Source organism: Trichechus manatus, unplaced genomic scaffold (genome assembly GCF_000243295.1).
Source record: "Trichechus manatus latirostris isolate Lorelei unplaced genomic scaffold, TriManLat1.0 scaffold00001, whole genome shotgun sequence".
NCBI lineage: Eukaryota > Metazoa > Chordata > Mammalia > Sirenia > Trichechidae > Trichechus > Trichechus manatus.
In genome coordinates this window covers 7,881,468-7,895,143 of record NW_004443937.1, presented here as the reverse complement: position 1 = coordinate 7,895,143, position 13,676 = coordinate 7,881,468, and positions in this window count along the sequence as shown.

The window sequence follows — 13,676 nt, the reverse complement described above, 5'->3', positions numbered from 1 at the left end:
CTCCCAGGCTGAACGGTGAACCTCGGAGATAACTTCACCACTGAGCTAAAAGCGTGTCTGGGGGCCATACTCTCTTTTACTCCTTTTGTCTCAATATTTTTTGGATTGTTTTTATTTTTTATCTTAAATGCCATCATTAGAATTATTTTTCTAAGTCTCTGTGAATCACCCTGTTACCCAACAGCCCCCAGCACAATGCTAAATGTATAAGCATGCCCCAGAGATACCTTCTTATTGAATTCCTTTGTTATCAATCCTGTGTTTGGCTTTTTAAAATTACCGTCCATTTTTGCATAATCTACCTAATAATTCAATAAACATTATTTGAGTGTCTTTTGGAGGTACAAAGATAAATCCCATGCCCTCCAATCAACCACAGACAGTTGGTAAAGAAGATAAGACATAATTCAGGGTAGAAAATATAAATTTTTGGTGAATTAGAAGAGAATAAAGAAGCTCTGGTGGTGCAGTGGTTAGGTGCTTGGGTGCCAATTGAAAAGTTGACAGTTCAAACTCACCAGTGGCTCCACGGGAGAAAGATGTGAGTCTGCTTCCATAAATATTACAGCCTTGGAAACTATGGGGCAGTTCTACTCATAGGGTTGCTATGAGTCAGAATCGAGTTGATGGCAATGGGTATACTAAGCAAAATGTCTCTATCATTTTTGCTTCATACTTCCTTGGGACTCTCGCGTTTTTCTCTAAGGTTCTTTGCCTCCAAAGACCAAAGGGCTACAAATGAAAACAAACACAAGTTGTATTTCCACATCTGTTATCCACACATAGGAATACCAGCCCTTGATTCCATCCGCCTCCACCTCTTCTCCTGCTAAAAAAAAAAAAAAAAAAAAGGAAATGGCATAAATATCCAGCACCATGAGAAGGAGTACATAAATTGTGGGTTATTTAAATGTCTTAATGAAATTCAGCATTTAAAAATGATTAAAAAGGAATGTTATTTATCCATGTTTTTGCATGGATAAACCTCAAAACTAGAATAGTGAGCCAAGGATGGGCAGGTGCGGTGCAATGAATCACTTTTATGTGGCCTTTCTCGACATTGTCTTGTAAGTCTCACCAAATTATTGGGTGGGACTATGCAAATAAGGTGCTTGTGACCCACCAAGGGGATTGGACAGCTTGCTAATAATTCAAATAAGGTCCATGGAACCTTGTAGGGATGGGACCATGCAAATGAGGTGTATGGAACACTATTCAGGGGATTGGTCAGTTTTGTCATCCCGTTAGGCTTAAAATGAGCCATCCTAGAGGTGGAAACAGGGGACCTCACTACCTCCAAGAAGAAGAGAAGGGAGTGCAGCACTTTCTTTGGACTCGTGGTCCCTGTACTGAGAACCTCTTAGACCCAGGAGACACAGAGAGTGCTGTAACACCAGAAACATTGCAAGATAACGAGAAGCAATGGCAGAGAAAAGGCAGCAGCAGAATCAGGAGATGGGTGAGAGATAGCACAGTGGGCTTCCTGGCCCACAGAGCAAGGTGGCTACAATGGGTATGCCGACCCATAGAGTGAGAGAGATTAGCACCTTTGGGCAAGAGGCTTCCTGGTGGAGTGGGATGCCTCTTGGCACTTATCAGAGAAGCTAAAGAGCTTCGTAACACTTGACCAAGCAAGGCAGAGGCCAAGCCCAAGGGCTGAGGGGCTGAGAGGCCGAGGGTCAGAGAGCGACCTGCCTGCAAGCGTGGTGGAAAAGAGGCCGTCCTGCTCAAAGAACTGTATCCTGAATTGTAACCTGTTGCTTCCCTAAAAAACCCCATAACTGTGAGTATGGTCTGTGAGTTATGTGTGGCCATTGCAACGAATTATTGAACCCAGCAGAGAAGCAGAGACAGACGTGGGAGGGACAGCTGGTGTCAGAATTGGTAAAAAAAAAAATTGGAGGCTGCAGGTATGTCTGACCTCCACCTCATAGCAATCAGCCTTGGGCTGTTGATGCTGATAATGATTCTCCTCCCCCTTATGAAATTAGACAAGGAGATCCAACATCCTTCACCATTTTTTACAAGAGGGGTGTAAACAGTTTGTAGAAAGAGACACAAGTATGATAACATTTACTCGAAGTTGTAAAACATGCAAAAATTAAAGTTTATGGATAACAAGAATGAAAATACATAAGTCAATATAAACCTCACACTCAGGAAAGTAAATATCTCTGGGGAAGAATGTGGGTGAATAGATGATATAGGAGGGGTCCACAGGGGGTTCCAGCTACATCTATAATGTTTCCTTTCTTTTGTTTCTGAAGTGTCAGACACAGTTAAGGCCAAATATTAAGATTTGACAAAGTTTGATAGTGGACACAAGGGTGTTAGTTTTATTATTTTGTGTACTTCTTTTTTATATGCTTGAAATATTTGGTAATGAAATTGTTAAAGCTGGAGTCCTTGGCAAAAGTGTGAGGTCCAGCCCTCCCTCTCAACCCCTGTTTTATTTACCAGTGCATCAGACTCACACAAGAGTTGTAGTGTCTGCTCAGAAGTGGATGGGAAGGAGAGGAGGAACTCTTCCTCAGAGGAAAATTCCATTAGGGCCGCTGTGTACTAATCTATAACTGCGGCTGAGCCCAGTCTGTTCAGTGCTCAGCAGTCAATCTTGAACATTCCAACAGGGATACACTATGTAAATGTTTCAAGGAGAAAGCTAGGAATGCATAAGTAACTAACCCAAGCCTCTTCATTCCGAATCCTTCTGAAAGCTCAAACAAAAATGGCTGCTGTGTATCAAGAAGGAAACCTTAATTTAGTAAGCAGATTATCATATAGATAATTTTGATGTTAAATTATTGACGCAACAAATTAAACCAGGGCATATGGTATTAGCTTTAAGTGTATTAGTCATAATCTCCTGCATGTAGAATTATGGGAGTTACATAGCCATGGATACATCAGAAATGTACCAACAGCTTTGTAATGAACTAATGTTTACCTTTCTAACAATCCTGATATGAATCTTGAAATGATTTCTCATAAAGTATATTTAGAGAGAAAACAGTTTAAATTGGCAAGGTAAAAGATTGATTTTTATTTTTTTTTGAGGGAATCTGCAAATTTCAATTTGTGGCTCACATAAAAAAAAAATATTTGCATGCCTCTAAGATGAAAGGGCTGGCTTCCGATGGAAACAAATAACATTGAGGTAAAAGTCTAATAACAGACAGGAGGGTTACTTGGTGTGCTCCTTTAGCTATATGAAGTAGACAACAGAGTATAGACAAGAACCCTGCAGATAACTACTGGTCCCTTTGTGGGGCAAGTGGCAGTTTATCAAGTAGCAAATAAAGAAGCTTGATTTTAATCATGTTAATTGTGTATGTGCTTGGAGGTCATCGATGAGTGAAAGAATATTAATTTGATATGCATAACCATTTATTTATTCAACAAATATTTATTAAGCACTTACTGTGTGTCAGATACTCTTAGGTATTAGTGATATGATGATAAGTAAAACCCAACATGGTTGCCATCGCTCTGATGAAACTTATGTAGTCAAAAAACAGATATAAAATTGGAACACTCAGAAGTGCAATGGAGGAGACAGACATTGAGCTTACAATTGGGGAACCTGACCAGGGAGTTCAGGGAAGGCTTCCTTGAGGAAGTGATATATGAGCTTCAACCTCAAGTTATGAGAGAATGGAAGAAGACCAGCATGGCAAGAGCATATATTTATTGAGCATTTACTACATGCAAGGTATGTTTTGTTGCTGCTTGATTAGGTTACGTGAACAAGACAGACAATGATGCCTGTCCTTGAAGAACTTATATTTGGCAAGGGAGGGGACAGTGAAAATAGGCATAATAATTAGCTGAGTTACATAGTACATTAGAAAATCATAGGTGACATGGGAAAGGGTGGAAGATGGAAGAGGGTAAGGCATACCATGAGTGTCTCCAGGTTGGGAGTGAGCTGCAATTTTAAACAGAATGATCAAGGCAGGCCTCATTAAGAAGGTTGAGCAAGGACTTGAAAAGTGAGGGAGTTAGTGCTATAGATACCTAGGGGAAAAATGCTTTAAGCAGAGGGAACAGCGAGCCTGCAAAGGTGAAAGTGTGCCTGGCTTGATCAGGAAAGGAAGGAGGGTAGGGGACTGGAGCGAGTGGGTGAGAGGGAAAGTAGTGGGAGACAAAGTCAGAGGAGTAACAAGCAAACTTGATCCTGGAGGGCCTTAAGGACATTGTTGGGCTTTGGGTTTTCACTCTGACTGAGAGGGGCAACCATTGGAGGGCTTTGAGCAGACACCGGCCATGGTCAGACTTGTGTTCTAAAAGGATTTTTCTGACTGCTGTATGAAAATAGAGTGGTGTAGGGCAAGCATGGAAGCAAAATTTCCAGCCTGAGCAACTGGAAGGTGGGAATTGCCATTCAGGGCGGGCAAGTTGGAGAAGTAGGGGATTAGGAATGCATTCCTGGACATGCTGAGATGAGGTTTTTATTAAACATCCAAGTGGAGAAGTCAAGTAGGCAGTTGGGAGAAGAGAACTGAAGACAGGGAACATGGACAGATCTTTCAAGAAGTCTCTTGGCAAGGGGGAGCGGAACAATGGGGCTGAGTCCAACAGTGAGAGTGAGGTCAAAAACAAAGTTTTGTTTTACATTTTTTGTAATTTGGAAAAAATAATAGCAGGTTTGTGTACAGATGGAAATGAGCATGGTAGATAATGTTACTGGAGAGCCCAGCCACAGGTGTGTAGACCCTTGTAGGACATTCTAAGGAACTGGCTTTTTATCAGGCAGTGGGAAACCATTAAGATTTCAAACGGAGAGGTTTGGCAATATTGAATTTACAATTTGAATAGATCCCTCTGGCTGTAGAGGACAAAATGCATTGGAAATTAGCCAGAGTACTTGCAGGCAGAATACAGGTAGTCCCCGATATAGGACATATTTGAGTTACAACGAACTGCACTTAACAACCATCTGGTTCTGTTTTTTCTTTTTGCATCTTATCATTAGTAATATATACTACCTATGATGGTGCAGCATGTAATTTGCTGATGTTATCATTCTCAGATGTTCACTTGCAGATGTTCAAAGATCAGATTTATAAAGATGTTGATAATAAAAGGGAATAATAATGAGAACTAAAAAAAAAAAGTATTCTACTTACATCAGAACTGACTGACGACAGAGTCGTCAGAACGGAACCCATTGTGAGTCGGGACTACGTTTACCTGAAATGTGCGTAGCACTGTGCTAAGTGTTTTCTATGTGCTGACAGTTTTACTCTGGCTCACATGCGGTTGACATGAGTCACAATCAACCTGCAGCAACTGGTTTGTTTGTTTTCAGTTAACTCATTTAATCATGACAACCAACCCTCGCAGCAGATGACATTCTTAAACACATTTTACAGATGAGGTCGCTGAGGCTCAGGGTGGTTAAGTGACTTGTCCAAAGTCACCACACAGCAAGTAATTCAGTGACAGAGCCAGGATTAGAACCCAAGCAGTTCATTTCCAGTCTCCTGGCCTCTTCACCACTGTGTGCTGCTGTTCCCTGGCTCCTACAATTATAATGCTAGAAGAGCTCTCAGAAATCACCTAGCCCAGCCCTTTGGGTAAACTAAGTTTGAGGTATTCAGAAGCAGTTGCTTGCAAATGGAATCATAGTTGACATGCAACAGGGGGAGGCTGCTATTTAAAGTCCTATTCTAGGAAATCCTTTGTCAAGTCAAGAATCCTTTTGTAAAGCAAATAATCCACTCTCCAATTTAGCTTTGGAGAAAATGCTGTTCTTCAAACATCAGGTAAATCTATAAAACTAAGAAGTGCCAGAGCATGTTATTATTCAGGGGAGAGGAGCTGTGGTGTGGTGGCACGTGGAGCGGTGGGGAGAAAAGGCTGCCTGAAGACTAGAGGCGGAGTCTTTGGTTTTACTGCTGGAGGATGCACCACTTTCTAGATTGACAGGATGTAGTTTCCAATCGTTCCATCACTGTTTAGGGGAAAAACATCACAAAGTTTAGTAAAGCAAAAAGAAAGTTTTATTTGGCATATATTCAAAAAGGCAAAAGTGGGAAACGGACAACCATGCTGCTAGAGCCATGCCTGCCCGAGTCCAAGGAAAAATCACAGGACAAAAGTGGGAAAACGGACAAGCGTGCTGCTAGAGCCATGTCTGTCCAAGTCCAAAGAATATTACAGAATAGGCAAGACTGCGAAAACGGACAAGCATGCTGCCACAGCCGTGTCTGCCAGAGTCCAAGGAACATTACAGAGCCTTCAGTATATATTAACATTACAGACGGGCAAAAACCATTGAAAGCTTTACCTTTTCATAGATTGGTTAGAAATTGTGATCCTACATTTTGAAACGTCTTTCTTAACAATCATTGGTACAGGTTTCAGTAACGACAGTCAAGAGGGTCTTCATTGGTCCAACAAATTTCTATCCACTAAATGCTACTAGAAAAAGGTAAGAGTGGAAAGTCTTTTGTGTTGTGTTTGATCAGCTTTATGTGAAAGTTTCCCTAAAAGATATTTTCCAAGATTATCTTAGCTATTGTCTTTATACCTCAGGGCCCAGTTGATGTGTCCTTGTGAGTCCTTGTGAGCCCAGCTCCAGCTGGGTCACATTCTCTGTGCTCAAGGACAGGGAATAAATGATTTCAATATTATGTCCTAAATCATCGCTAAGGAGTATCTTTAAACCCACTGCCGTCCAGTCGATCCCAACTCAAAGTGACCCTATAGGATAGAGTAGAACTGCCCCATAGGGTTTCCAAGGAGCAGCTGGTGGATTCAAACTGCCAACCTTTTGGTTAGCAGCTGAGCTCTTAACCACTGTGAGCTACTGTGGAGGAAATAATGTTGCCCACTGCCCAATATGCCTCTTTCCATTAGAGAACTGCTCCTCTCCCATCCCATTCCCACTAAGAGTTGCTGGTGAGACTGTCAATCTCAAGGCTGCACCTGTTCTTTGGTCTCTAGCTTGGACACATGACCAGGCCTGGCCAATCAGAGCCTCTCTATGCTTTCATCTGAGCTGTCTTTCTCCGGATTATGAGGTATAAGAACAAAGTAAACTTGGGGCTACAGACAGCCAACTGTGTCCACAGGGAAAGAGCTCTCTGAGAATAAATCCAAGCAGAGGAAAATAGAGCTAAAAAAGGGGCATAATTAAAGTCAAACCTTGGTGACATTGCCTGAAATCCTAGCCTAGCCATATCTGACTCCAGCAAGTTACACTCCCTTGGATTTTCCAGTTACCTTAAGCAATAGATTCTCCTTGTTCCTCTTATCTCAGGTTTTCCTCCCTAGAACAGGGATAATAATATTACCTACCTCATAACATGTAGTGAGGATCACATTAAGTAATGTGTGTAAAACACTTAAAGCAATGCCTAGAATGTATCAGCTAACTATGGTTGTATTACAAAGTATCTCAAAATTTAGTGACTTAAAATAACAACCATTTCTTGAGATTATCTACCATCTATATGTCAGTTTGTTGTACTGTGGAGACTTATGTGTTGCTATGAAGCCACGAGTATTTCAAATAGCAGCAGGGTCACCCATGGTGGACAGGTTTCAACAGAGCTTCCAAACTAACACAGACCAGGAAGAAAGGCCTGGAGATCTACTTTTGAAAACTAGCCAATGAAAACCCAATAGATCACGATAGAATATTGCCCGTTATAGTACTGGAACATGAGCCCCCTATGTTGGAAGGCACTCAAAATACATAGTGGCCATAACAATGGACTTAAGCACACCAATGATTGTGAAGATTGTACAGAACTGGGCAATGTTTTGTTCTGTTGTACGTGGGGTCACCATGAGTCAGAGCTGACTTGATAGCAACTAACAATAACAGCATTGAGATCAGATTCTGCGAGTTGTCAATTTGGGCTGGGTTCTTCTGATCTCAGCTGGGCTCACTCATGAATCTGCATTTAGTTTCTGAGATGACTCAGCTCCATGAGGTCTCACATCCTCCAACAGGCTAACCCAAGCTTTTTCTCATGGTAGCTGGGCAGAGTTCCAAGAAAACAGTGGATGCATGCAAGGCTGCTTGAGCTATAGGCTTGGAAGTGACACATCATCTCTTCTGCTGCGTTCTGTTAACCAAAGCAAGTCATATGGCCAGCCTAGACTGAAGAGGTAGGGAAGTAGACTCTGCTACATATTCATGCAAGAAGTGGCAAAGTAACATGGCAAAGGGTGTAGATAGAGAACTGTGACTAATAATAGCCATTTTGTCAATCTGCTACAGTAAGTGTTCAATAAATCTCATTATCCATTGCTGCTTTTATTATTATTATTGCCTAAACTAGTTTATTTTTTTATCACTTGCTACAGACATTATCACCATCGCTTTTAGACTTTAAAAAATATTATTAATAATGGCTCAGCAATCTCCTAGTTTACTTTCTTGGACTTCTCATTTAAACTCAGATATAATTTACTTCTAGAAGTTTATATATAGTTTGCCTTCTAGAAATATCCTGAATGACACCATGTCTGTAATTAGCAAAGTACTGCAAAAGTTAACAACCGTAATTTCTCATGCTGTAATATTTTATATGCTCAGCAAGATGTTGGCTTTAATGATATAGTCCAAAAAATCTGTTATTTGTTTGTGAGTTTCTCTTCACTGGTTTCCATTTTGTAATCGTTTTTACTTCTTCTTGGTTGGTTCACCTTTAATTGCTTTAGATTTGAGGGGGAAATATTGAGATCATTCAATTGTTCTTAGGGGGCCATAATATTTATTCTTTTCAGGAATAAATACATTGTAGATTTTCATGCTTATTAATTTTTGATTGTCAAGTATATCAAATTATGCAAGGTGTGCAGTGAATACATTTAAATTCATTACTTACACAAAGTCCATCAAGAGTATTAATACCAATTTGATTATTTTCATTATTATGTCACTAAAAATATCAGTTTCTTCTGTTTCTAAATCCAACTGAGGATTAGCATAAGCTTTTCCCTTTGATATTGCAAAGACAAGCAATATCAAAGGATGTGAATTTTTATTTCTGGTAGAGAGGTGGTGATCTTACTCCAGAGTAAGAGGGATCTATAATATTCTTTTATTATTATAGCTCTATAGAACACTTCAACCACTCATCTGTCAGTTAGTTGTACTGTGGTGGCTTGCTTGTTGCTGTGATGCTGGAAGCTATGCCACCAATATTTCAAATACCAGCAAGGTCACCCATGGTGGACAGGTTTCAGCAGAGATTCCAGACTAAGACAGACTAGGAAGAAGTACCTGTTTACTTCTGAAAAAAATTGGCTAGTGAAAACTGTATGAATAGCAGTAGAACATTGTCTGATACAATTCCAGATGATGAGCCCCTCCAGTTGGAAGGCACTGAAAATACAATTGGAGAAGAGCTGTCTCTTCAAAGTAGAGTTGACCTTAATGATGTAGATGGAGTCAAGCTTTCAGGACCTTCATTTCCTGAAGTGTCACAACTCAAAATGAGAAGAAACAGCTGCAAACATCCATTAAAAATTGGAAAGGGGAAAGTACGATGTATGAATCTAGGAAAATTGGAAGTTATCAAAGATGAAATGAAACACATAAAGATCGAAATGGTATTGGCTATTTTTTGAATTGAACAATCGTATGGTCTACCATCTTGGGAATGACAAATAAAGAGGAATAGTGTTGCATTCATTGTCAAAAAGAACATTTCAAGATCTACCCTTAAGTACAACACTGTCAGTGATATGATAATATCCATATGCCTATAAGACAGATCAGTTAATACGACTATTATTCAAATTTACCCACCAACCACTAAGGCCAAAGATGAAGAAATTAAAGATTTTTACCAACTTCTATAGCCTGAAATCAATCAAACATGCAATTAAGATGCATTGAAAATTACAGGCAATTAGAATGCAAAAGTTGGAAACAAAGAAGAAGGATCAGTAGTTAGAAAATATGGCCTTGGTCATAGAAACAACACTGGAATCACATGATAGAATTTTGCGAGACCAATGACTTATTCACTGCAGATACCTTTTTTCAACAACACAGACAGTGACTATACACATGGACCTCGCTAAATGGAATACACAGGAATCAAATCGACTACATCTATAGAAAGAGACACTGGTGAAGCTCAATATCATCAGTCAGAACAAGGCCAGGGGCTGACTGCAGAACAGACCATCAATTGCTCATATGCAAGTTCAAGCTGAAGCTTAAAAAAAATAAAACAAATCCATGAAGCCAAAGTGCAACCTTGAGTTATACCACCCATATTTAGAGACAATCTCAAAAATAGATTTGACTCATTGAACACTAAGACCGAAGACCAGACAAGTTGTGGAAGGACATCATACGTGAAGAAAGCAAAATGTCATTAAAAAGACAGGCAGGAAAAAAAGACCAAAATGGATGTCAGAAGAGACTCTGAAACTTGCTATTGAACATAGAATAGCTAAAGCAAACTGAAAAGTAATGAAGCAAAAAAACTGAACAGAAAATGTCAAAGGGTGGCTTGAAAAGACAAAGTCAAGTATTATAATGAAATGTGCAAAGACCTGGAATTAGAAAACGAAAATGGAAAAAAAACCACACTTGACATTTCTCAAGCTGAAACAACTGAAGAAAAAATTCAAGCTTTGATTTGCAGTATTGAAGGATTCTATGGGCGAAATATTGAACGATGCAGGAAGCATTAAAAGAAGATGGAGGAATACACAGAGTCACTATCCCAAAAATAATTGGTTGATATTCAACCATTTCAGGAGATAGCAAATGATAAAGAAATGATGGTATTGAAGGAAGAAGCCCAATCTGCACTAAAGGCCTTGGCAAAAGACAAGGCTCCAGGAATTGGCAGAATAGCAGTTGAGGTGTTTCAACAAACAGATGCAATGCTGGAAGCGCTCACTCATCTATGCCAAGAAATTCGGAAGACAGCTCTCTGGTCAATCGACTGGAAGAGATTCATATTTGTGCCCCTTACAAAGAAAGGTGATCCAACAGAATGTGGAAATTATCAAACAATATCAATATCACACACAAGTAAAATTTTGCTGAAGATCATTCAAAACAGGCTGTAGTAGTACATCGACAGGGAACTGCCAGAAATTCAAGTCGGGTTCAGAAGAGGATGTGGAATGAGGGATATCACTGCTGATGTCAAATGGATCTTGGCTGAAAGCACAGAATACCAAAAAAATGTTTACCTGTGTTTTATTGACTATGCAAAGGCATTTGATTGTGTGGATCATAGCAAATTATTGACAACATTGGGAAGAGTGGGAATTCCAGAACACTTAATTGTGCTCATGAGGAACCTGTACATAGACCAAGAGGCAGTCGTTGGAACAGAACAAGAGGATACTGCATGTTTTAAAATCAGAAAAAGTGTGCATGAGGGTAGTATCCTTTCACCATACTTATTCAGTCTGTATACTGAGTAAATACTCCGAGACGCTGGATTATATAAAGAAGAATAGGGCATCAGGACTGGAGGAAGTCTCATTAACCACTTGCACTACGTAGATAACACAATCTACGTTGCTGAAAGTGAAGAGGACTTGAAGAACTTACTGATGAAGATCAAAGGCTATAGCCTTCAGTATGGATTATACCTCAACATAAAGAAAACAAAAATCGTCAAAACTGGACCAATAAGCCACATCATGATAAATGCAGAAAATATTGAAGTTGTAAGGATTTCGTTTTACTTGGCTCCACAATCGATGCCCATGGATGCAACAGTCAAGAAATCAAATGATGTATTGCATTGGACTAATATGCTGCAAAAGACCTCTTTAAAGTGTTAAAAAGCAAAGATGTCACTTTGAGGACTAAGGTGTACCTGACCCAAACCATCATATTTCCAATTGCCTCATATGCATGCAAAAGCTGAACAATGAATAAGGAAGGCCAAAGAAGAATTGATGTCTTTGAATTATGGTGTTGGTGAAGAATACTGAACGTACCATGGACTGCCAGAAGAACAAACAAATCTGTTCTGGAAGTAGTACAGCCAGAATGCTCCTTAGAAATGAGGATGGTGAGACTTAGTCTCACGTAGTTTGGACATGTTATCAGGGAAGACCAGTTGCTGGAGAAGGGCATCATGCTTGGTAAAGTAGAATGTGAGTGAAAAAGTGGAAGACCCTCAACTAGATGGTTGCAACAGTGGGCTCAAAGATAGCAAGGGTTGTGAGGATGGCATAGGACTGGGCAGTGTTATGTTCTGTTGTACATAGGGTCACTATGAGTCAGAACCAACTCGATGGCACCTAACAGCTATTATCAGCCCACATTAGCAGAATCCATTTTGTTTTGATAGGATTGGATGTTACCTTTTGGGTTTTTTTTTTTTTTTTTGTATATTGAATTGAATACCAATGTTAGCAATTGTTAACTGAGCACCAACTCTGCACATTGGTCTATTTATTAGTTAGCTACTGCTACATAACAAATAACCCCAAATTAGTGGCCTAGGAGAACAATAATTCCATATCTCTGATAATTTGTATGAATTAGGTGTTCAGGAGCAGCATGCCTGTACAGTTCTAGCTCAAGGTGTCTCATGAGGTTGCAGTCAGATGTCAGCCAGGGTTGCTGTCATCTAAAGTTTTGACTAGGTTTGGAGAATCCAATTCCAAATTGGTTCACTCACATGGCTGACAAACTGGCGCTAGCTAACGGTGGAGACCTGAGTTCCTCTAAGCATAGGTATTTTCACAGGGCTACTTGAGTGCCCTCTCAACATGGTGGCTGTCTTTCCCAGAGTGAGCAAACCAAGTAACAAACTCTGATGCCAAAATGCATTTAAAGATTATCTCAGAGCAGTAGTTTTAGGTGTTCTTCCAGCCTCGATGGCTCCAGGTTTCAATTTCATTGAAAATTTGTAGTTCTGTTCCTCTCTCCTGCCCCCCGCCTCTCCCTACCCACTGCCCCACTTTTGATCAGGATTCCTCTACAGAATCTTAGATCAAAACATTTAATAATGATAACCAGGCACCATCTAGCTCTTCTGGTCTTATGGAATAGAATAGAAGGCAGATGCTCAAGGTGGGAACATTTCCTCCTCCAAATCCTGACTCTCCTTCTTCCTCTGCTACTCCAAGTAATTACAAAAATTTGTTTATGACTAAAAATGTTTATTTTTCTGCAGAGAAAGAGAGATGACGTTGCAGATTTTGACTGTCTGAGGGCCGGTTGACACAGATGTTGACAGGATCACAAACCTCAGGTATATGCACAGCAATCTATGCTCCTGGTACCAAATCCCAGTAGCCATAAATATCTGAGAAATAGTATCAATTTTTCTTTTGGTTACCCTCAAAGACAAAGTTTCTCATATGAGTTAAAGCTTAAAGTAACCTACAAGTCAGCCCCCAACATCTAGGTAACCTCTACCAGCTGAAGAGTTTGTGGGAGTTTTCAAAATTTCAGTGGATGCTTTGCAGGGATTATATTCCCTTACTTTGTGTTGCCTCCAGGATTTCATTCCTACACTTATTTTTTTCTGCGATGCTCTCTGTAATTGAATCTAAAACTCCTTGAGTTCCATATAACTCTGCCAGCCTAAAGTCTTTTGAGAACTATAGTCCTAAAAGAAAGTTTTAGAGGGACAGTGGAGAGGTTTACACTCCACACTTTTATATAAAACTGTCGCAGTGGCGGCGCGGCGGAGACAGTAACCAATGCCACAACTCTT